The 7,337-nt window shown below is 31.4% G+C and overlaps 1 non-coding gene across 1 annotated transcript; it reads left to right on the top strand.

The window, feature by feature from the left end:
- The first annotated feature begins 6,769 nt into the window (after nt 1-6,769).
- On the top strand, nt 6,770-6,878 carry LOC131813365 (U6 spliceosomal RNA). The gene has a single exon (XR_009346778.1). It is a non-coding gene; the product is annotated as a U6 spliceosomal RNA (small nuclear RNA).
- The last annotated feature ends 459 nt before the right edge of the window (nt 6,879-7,337 follow it).

The raw sequence follows: 7,337 nt of genomic DNA, 5'->3' as shown, positions 1-7,337 counted from the left end.
CATTTGAAAATTTTGCTTCTAGAAGAGAGGCCCTATATAATTCTTACTTTAAGGAGCAAGTTGCTTTTATAATTTTTTTTTATAATTCTACCATTCAAGTATTTCCATTTAAATTAATTTCAATACCATGTAAAAAAATCCAAAGTGCAACCAGTATTCAATTCTTGGGCTAAATAATTTTAGAAAGCTTTGTGTTATTGAACCTACGGGGTTTTTCTGTAGTTTTAACTCTTTCTTTCTGTGATTTTTCCCATTACTCACGTAAGTGACTGCAATATAACAGACATTGAGGATAAAGAAGGACTGAATAGAACAATCCTTGGCCTCATGAAGTTGAGAATCTAGCAAGAGAGTCAAACAATTCAATCATTCAGAGACAATTTATTGAGTGCCTGGCCTAAGATGAGCACAACAAAACCCCAGCCCAGAGGAATCATTTTAATGGGAGAGATAGATAATAGGTAAGCCAACTTTAAAAAGAAAAAAATCATACTGGTTTTTCTTTAATAGTGATGCATATTTGAACTAAATAAGCACATTTTAAAAAGAGCAGTGATTGAGAAGAGGTTTTGTAACTGAGTGGTCCGAAAGGGGCTCCCTGAAAAAGTCTGTGTTGAACAGATTTCTGAATAATATCAGCTAGGAAGCTGCGTAAAAATCTCAGGGATGGGTGATTTTTCCAGTCAAAAAACTGTAAAGGCTCCAAAGTCACAATACAGCTGTAAATAAAGTAGCTTCTGACAAAGAATGAGAAGAAATAACTAACCCAGGTTTGAAAGAAAAGGGACAACTTTCTATGGAATTCATATTTAACTAAAGCTCTAAAGGACAAAAATACAATAGAGCAAAATTCTGGTGATGCTGATATACCTAATGAAAGTTCATAAACAAGGTGTGGGTAGCAAAGAGTGTGTGGGAATGTTGGTAAGAACAGTGGGGAAGAGTCATCCCTGAACATGTTCTTAAATGAAGCAATTCTTGTGTTGTTTTAAAGGGTAAATTGGAGTTAGCCTAAGTGATTAGAGAAGGATGCCTCGGCTTATGGAAGTTCAAAGCCATAAAGATGTGATAAACTACTGCAGAAATTTTCATGTATATTTGTTGTTGCTTCTAGTAATGGTGATCTAAAAACTCCTACTTAAGACAACTTAAAAATCCAGACAAAATAGCTTTTAAAGTTAAAAATATCAGAATGATTATAAAAATAAGTGAGGGATTACTGGGTCAAAATACGAAACACAATGAGAGTCTAGAGATATATGCCTGAAGCCATTTTAGCTATGAGAGCATTTGAAACTGCTAAAACACACTGAGCTGTGTTTTTAATAGACACTTGATACTAGAGAAACAAAATTCAAAATCCAGCAGCAATCAAATTTGAAAACTTTGGTACAACCCAAATTTAAGTTGAGATCCCCAAAGCACAAGGAGAAGCAGAAATAAGACTATAGCCTACCTTGCCTTCTGTGTAAACTGAGAAAGTCAATCACTGAATTTGGAATATGATTGTCTTGTAGAGTCTCAGATATAAGAGAAAATCCTGCCAAGGAGGACCATACCATTATTATAGCTCTTAATTATCCCTACTCAATAAGAGTTTCAAATATAATGCCTTGAACATAGCAAAATGTAACAGAGCACACAGAGAAAAACCATTAACAATATTTGATAGACAAAATGGGATTAAGTATGATGTTAAAATGATCAATAAAGATTGTAAAATGGCTTGATTACTCTGCTCAAAGAAATGAGAGGGGAAGCAAATTGAACAAAAAACTGAAACTAAAAATGATATTGAGAAAGATTTTATAAATGAATTAAATGGATACTCTAGAACTTTAAAGATATGACAGCTAATTTAAGATACCACAGGGGTGCCTGGGTGGCTCACTTAATTAAACCTCCAATTCTTTTTCCTTTTTTTTTAACACCTTATTTTTATTTTCTTTCTTTCATTTTGGCTCAGGTCATGATGTCAGGGTTGTGAAATAGAGCCCAGTGTTGGGCTCTGTGCTGAGCCTGGAGCCTGCTTAAGATTCTTTTCCCTTCTTTTTCTATCCCTCCCTACGCTCTCACTTGCTCGCTCGCTCTCTTGCTTGCAAATAAATAGATAGATAGATAGATAATAGACAAAACAAAATAAAAGCAGTTTATGAAAATAAATATAAAGATTTTGAAATGAAAACAAGTTCATAATAAAATAGAGAAGACCTACACAGCTAAAAGTTCATTCAGAAAATCTACTCTTCAAGAAATCAGTATGACACAATGTTAAGATATCAAAAGATTTGAGCATGTACTTTACAGAAAGGGTAATCCAAATGGCCACTCATATATAAAAACTGTTTATCTTTATTATGAATCTGGAATTCAATTAAATTAAATTAAAAATAAATGAAAACCTGGAATGACATACTATTACACACTTACCATATTGGGCCACAGTGAAAATGTCTTGCAAGAATGTGAAGGAATGACAGTGCACATAATAAAAACATATGAGGTAAGTTGGACAATATTTAGAAAACTTAAAAATTAAAAAAAAAATTTGGTCCATTCCTAGAAATACAACATGGAACTAAATGAATATTTTCACCAGGATATGCAAACAGATGATTATAGTTATTTCATTCATAATGGCAGATCAGTAGTGGTCTATTTGCACAATGTTACATTAAATAAGAGAGAATATTAACAAACTGGGAGGAGGGGCTAGGTTGTTATCATAAACAGATCTTCTATGGTGCTAATTATGTTCTATTTCTCAAAATCTTTAAGTTGAAAAAGTTTTCAAATTTACATCTAGATAGATAGATAGATGAATAGCTAGGTAGATGATAGATAGACAGATATCCCAGAAGCTGCAATGCTAGGCTAAGCCCAGGCTTTAAAGGGCTTTTCTATGCTCTACTAAATACTTTAAACCATTCATTATATCATAGCTCAGTGTTCAAATCTCCATTTGTTTCCTCAGTTTCCTAATATTTATCTTAAGGTGACCTGATCCAGAGTTTTGATCACCTTTGTCTAAATATTTCTATTTTAACAAAGTCCTTTTGAACACTCAGAGACTAAAACTTAGAAAAATACTCTGATTGTTATCTCACTAGAGTGGAAAATATATAGTTACCCATTAACTAATGATATCCATGACATTTTTAATTCTTGGGAGCTTTTGGTTAAATGAATTTTTTAAGCTTCCTTTAAATGAAGCTTTAAGCCATCACCACATGAATACAATTAAAGAACTAAATGAAAACAAGCCAAGTATTTACAGAGTAATAGAATGTGCAGTGGAAAGAGTACAGTTCTGAAATCATAAAGCCTAAATTAGTGTGATGCATCCTTACTAGCCATGTAATCATAAACCAGTTATCTAAATGTGTTAGCCTCAGTGTTTTCACCCATGAAATGGTGATGATAATACTTATTATGCAGAATTGTTGTGTGGATGTGATGAAGCATGGAGCATGAGAGTCTCATATTCCATGCTAAAATGATAGCTATTTTTATACTTATAATAATTCTAATAATAGTAATTAAATTGTTCAAAATGATAATATTCATTTATATTGAGGCATTGTATTGACTATTCATAGACACATTTACCAAAATAAATTTCATTTTACTTTACCCCCTCTGAGGATATATATTCCCTAATTCAATATGAATCTCATTATGAATAATAATTATCATAATAAATACGCTGATTTTTCTTCTTTTTAGGGAAGTATCCTTTACTGTTGAACATAAAGAAACTTAAGCAAGTCTGTCTTATTCAAAATTTGCATGCTGCTTTCTTATGAAACTAGATGATAGAGTTGTATGAAATAAATTCATGCAGTTAAGACATTTATGTTTGGAAAACTGGGTGGTCAGTTTAGTATTTCAAAAGAAGATTTTAAATTTAAACCTTAAAACTGAGCTCTTTCAGCCTTATTTATAGACCATCCTTCATGCTTCCTAAGTACTCCTTCATTGTAAACTAAGTAATAGTTTTTGTCCCAGTGTATAGAACTAAAATGGATTTTATATTCGATTATTTCAGAGTTAGATGCAGTTTCTACTTCCTTACTTCCTTTTTTGAAAAATAGATTAATTCTACAAAAAGTTTTTTCCAGCTTTATTGAAAAATAATCGACATATTATAATTTATAAATATAAGAAATGATTTCTTATAACATTGCAAACTTTTAACATTGTGTAAATTTTGTACAATTTGATAAATTGGCATACATCTGTATTGCAATATAATCTACATAAAAATGTTAATACATCTACTATCTCATATAGTTGCCACTGTTTTTTATGCATGTATGGTAAGGAATTTTAAGATCTACTCTCTTAGCAACTTTTATGTATATAGTACCGTAGAGATAAACTTCAGAGGTCTTGTGGGTTTTGTTCCAGACCGCCTCAATAAAGTGATTATCTCAATAAACTAAGTCAAATTATTATTATTATTTTTTTTGGTTTCCCAGTGCAAATAAAAAATTATGTTTCCCAGTGCATATAAAAAATAAACACTATACTGCACTGTTCAAAAGCATTATGCCTTTAAGAAAAAACAAGGTATATACCTTAAGTAAACTAGTTCTGAGTTTTCAGTGGGTCATAATTACTGATCACAGATCACCATAACAAATACAATAATAATGAAAAAACTTGAAATATTGCAAGAATTACCAACATGTGACAGAGAGACACAAAATGAACAAATGTCGTTAGAAAAATGGTGGCAGCAGACCTCTTTTATACAAGATTGATATAAACTTTCAACTTGTAAGAATGTGATATATGCAAAGTTTAATAAAGGGAAGCACAATAAAAATGTATGTATATATTATTAACTATGATCATCATACTGTACATAAGATCCCCAGAACTTTTTCATATTATAGTTGCAAGTTTGTACCCTTTGACCACCTTATTCCACCCCAGGTTCACCTCTTGTCAACTCAACTCTAAGTTTCCATTAGTTTGCTTCTTCTTCAGATTCTGTATGTAAGGGATATCATAATACATAAATTAAAATATATATAAAATCTTTGAAATATTTCACTTAGTATAAGACCTTCAAGATCCATCCATGCTGTTGTAAATGGCAGTATTTCTTAATTTTTCATGGTTCAGTAGTATTCCATAGTATATATTTACCATACTTATTTTATCCATTCACCCAATATGGATACTGAAGTTATTTCCATCTCTTGCTTAGAGTTAATAATTTTATAATGAACATAAGAGTGCAGATATGTCTTCGAATAGTGACTTCGTTTCCTTTAGATATATACCTAGAGGTGGGATTACTGAATCATATGGTGATTTTACTTTTAATAATATGAATAATCTCCATACTGTTTTCCATACAAATTTATATCCCTATCACAGTACATAAGTTCCCCATTTTCCCCAATATTTACCAAAATTTGTCAGTTTTAATTTTTTGGTTTTATATATTCTAATAGGTAGTAATATCTTGTTGTGTTTTTCAGAGGTAAACAACAACAACAACAACATAATGACTTTGCCCTGAGTTTTTACGTTGAGCACTTTTTAATGCTCCTGTTGGTCATTTATATAACTTTTTTGAAAAAAAAGTCTATTGATATCCTTTTGCTATTTTTTAAATTATATATTTTTTTCTATTTGTATCTGTTGGTTATTAACCTCTTTTCAGATATAAGATTTGTAAGTATTTTCTTCCATTCTGTGGATTGTGTTTTCATTCCCTTTTGGTTTTTTTTGGCAATGCAGAAACTTTAGTTTGATGTAATACCATGTATTTATTTTTGCTTTTTTTGCTTGTGTTTTTGGCCTGGTATCCAAAAAACTATTGGCAAGACCAATGTCAAGGAGAATTTTTCCTATGTTTTCCTTTAGGAAATTTAGTTTCATGCATCACATTTAAGTCTTTAATCTATTTCAAGTTAAGATTTATGAGTGATATAAGGTTCCAGTTTCATGCTGGTTTATGTGACTATTCAGTTTTAAATATCATTTATTGAACAGACTATCTTTACCCATTATATATGTTGGCCCCTGTCAAATATTAGGTGACTGTATGAAAGGATTTATTTCTGGACTCTCAATTCTGTTCTACTTGTTTACTGGTCTGTTTTTATGCCAGTATACTTTATTGTTTTGAGCATGAGGGCTTTGTAGTATAGTTTCAAATCAAGAAGTGTAATTTCGCTTCTTCATTCTTTCTCAGAACTGCTTTAATTATTTGTTGTCTTTTATGGTCTCATATAAATTTTAGGATTCTTTACTTCTGTAAAAAAAAATATTGGATTTTTTAAAAAGATTTTTTATTTATTTATTTGACAGAGAGAGATGACAAGCAGGCAGAGAGGCAGGCAGAGAGAGAAGAGGTAGCAGCTTCGTGCTGAGCTGAGAGCCTGATGCAGGGCTCGATCCCAGGACCCTGGGATCATGACCTGAGCCGAAGGCAGCGGCTTAACCCACTGAGCCACCCAGGCGCCCCTAACATTGGATTTTTGATAGGAATTGAATTTACAGATGGTTTTCGGTAGTATGGACATTTTAACAATGTTAATTCTTACCATTCATAAATATGAGCTATCTTTCCATTTATGTCTCCTTCAAATTCTTTATCAATGTCATAGTTTATGGGGTACAGATCTTTCATCTTCTTAGTTAAATCTTTTCCTAAGTATTTTGTTATTTTTGATGCTATTGTGAATTAGATTGTTCTCTTTATTTTTTCAGATAGTTCATCATTAGAGTGTTAAAATGCTCCTGTCTTGTGCTTACTTTGGCAGCACATATACTAAAATTGGAATGATGCAGAGAAGATTAGCGTGATCACTGAGCAAGGATGACATGAAAAACTATTTTAAAAAAACGAAACAAAACAAAATTCCTGTCTTTTATATATTGATCTTGTATTTGGCAGCTTTATTAAATTTGTTTATTCAAAATTTTTTGTGAAGTTTTTAGGATTTTTTTACATGTAAGTTCATGTTATCCAAAAAAAGAAAATTTTACTTCTTCCTTTTTTTTTTTTTTTGGAGTCTTTTATTTCTTTGTGTTCCTTGTTTCTCTGGCTAGGACATCCAGTACTATGTCAAATGAGAGTAGTGAAAGTGGACACACTTGTCTTTTTTCTGATCTTTAAGGGGAAAACTTTCAAACTTTTTTGATTGAATATGAGATTAGCTCTGGGCTTGGGCTTGCAATATGTGTTTTTTCTTTAATGGATTTTTTAAATTATTTTTAAAAATTTTTTTATAAACATATAATGTGTTTTTATCCCTAGGGGTACAGGTCTGTGAATCACCAGGTTTACACATTTCACCGCAGTCACCATCACT

The sequence above is a fragment of the Mustela lutreola genome, chromosome 12, assembly GCF_030435805.1.
Source record: "Mustela lutreola isolate mMusLut2 chromosome 12, mMusLut2.pri, whole genome shotgun sequence".
Lineage (NCBI taxonomy): Eukaryota > Metazoa > Chordata > Mammalia > Carnivora > Mustelidae > Mustela > Mustela lutreola.
This window is presented reverse-complemented; position numbering and strand designations above follow the sequence as displayed.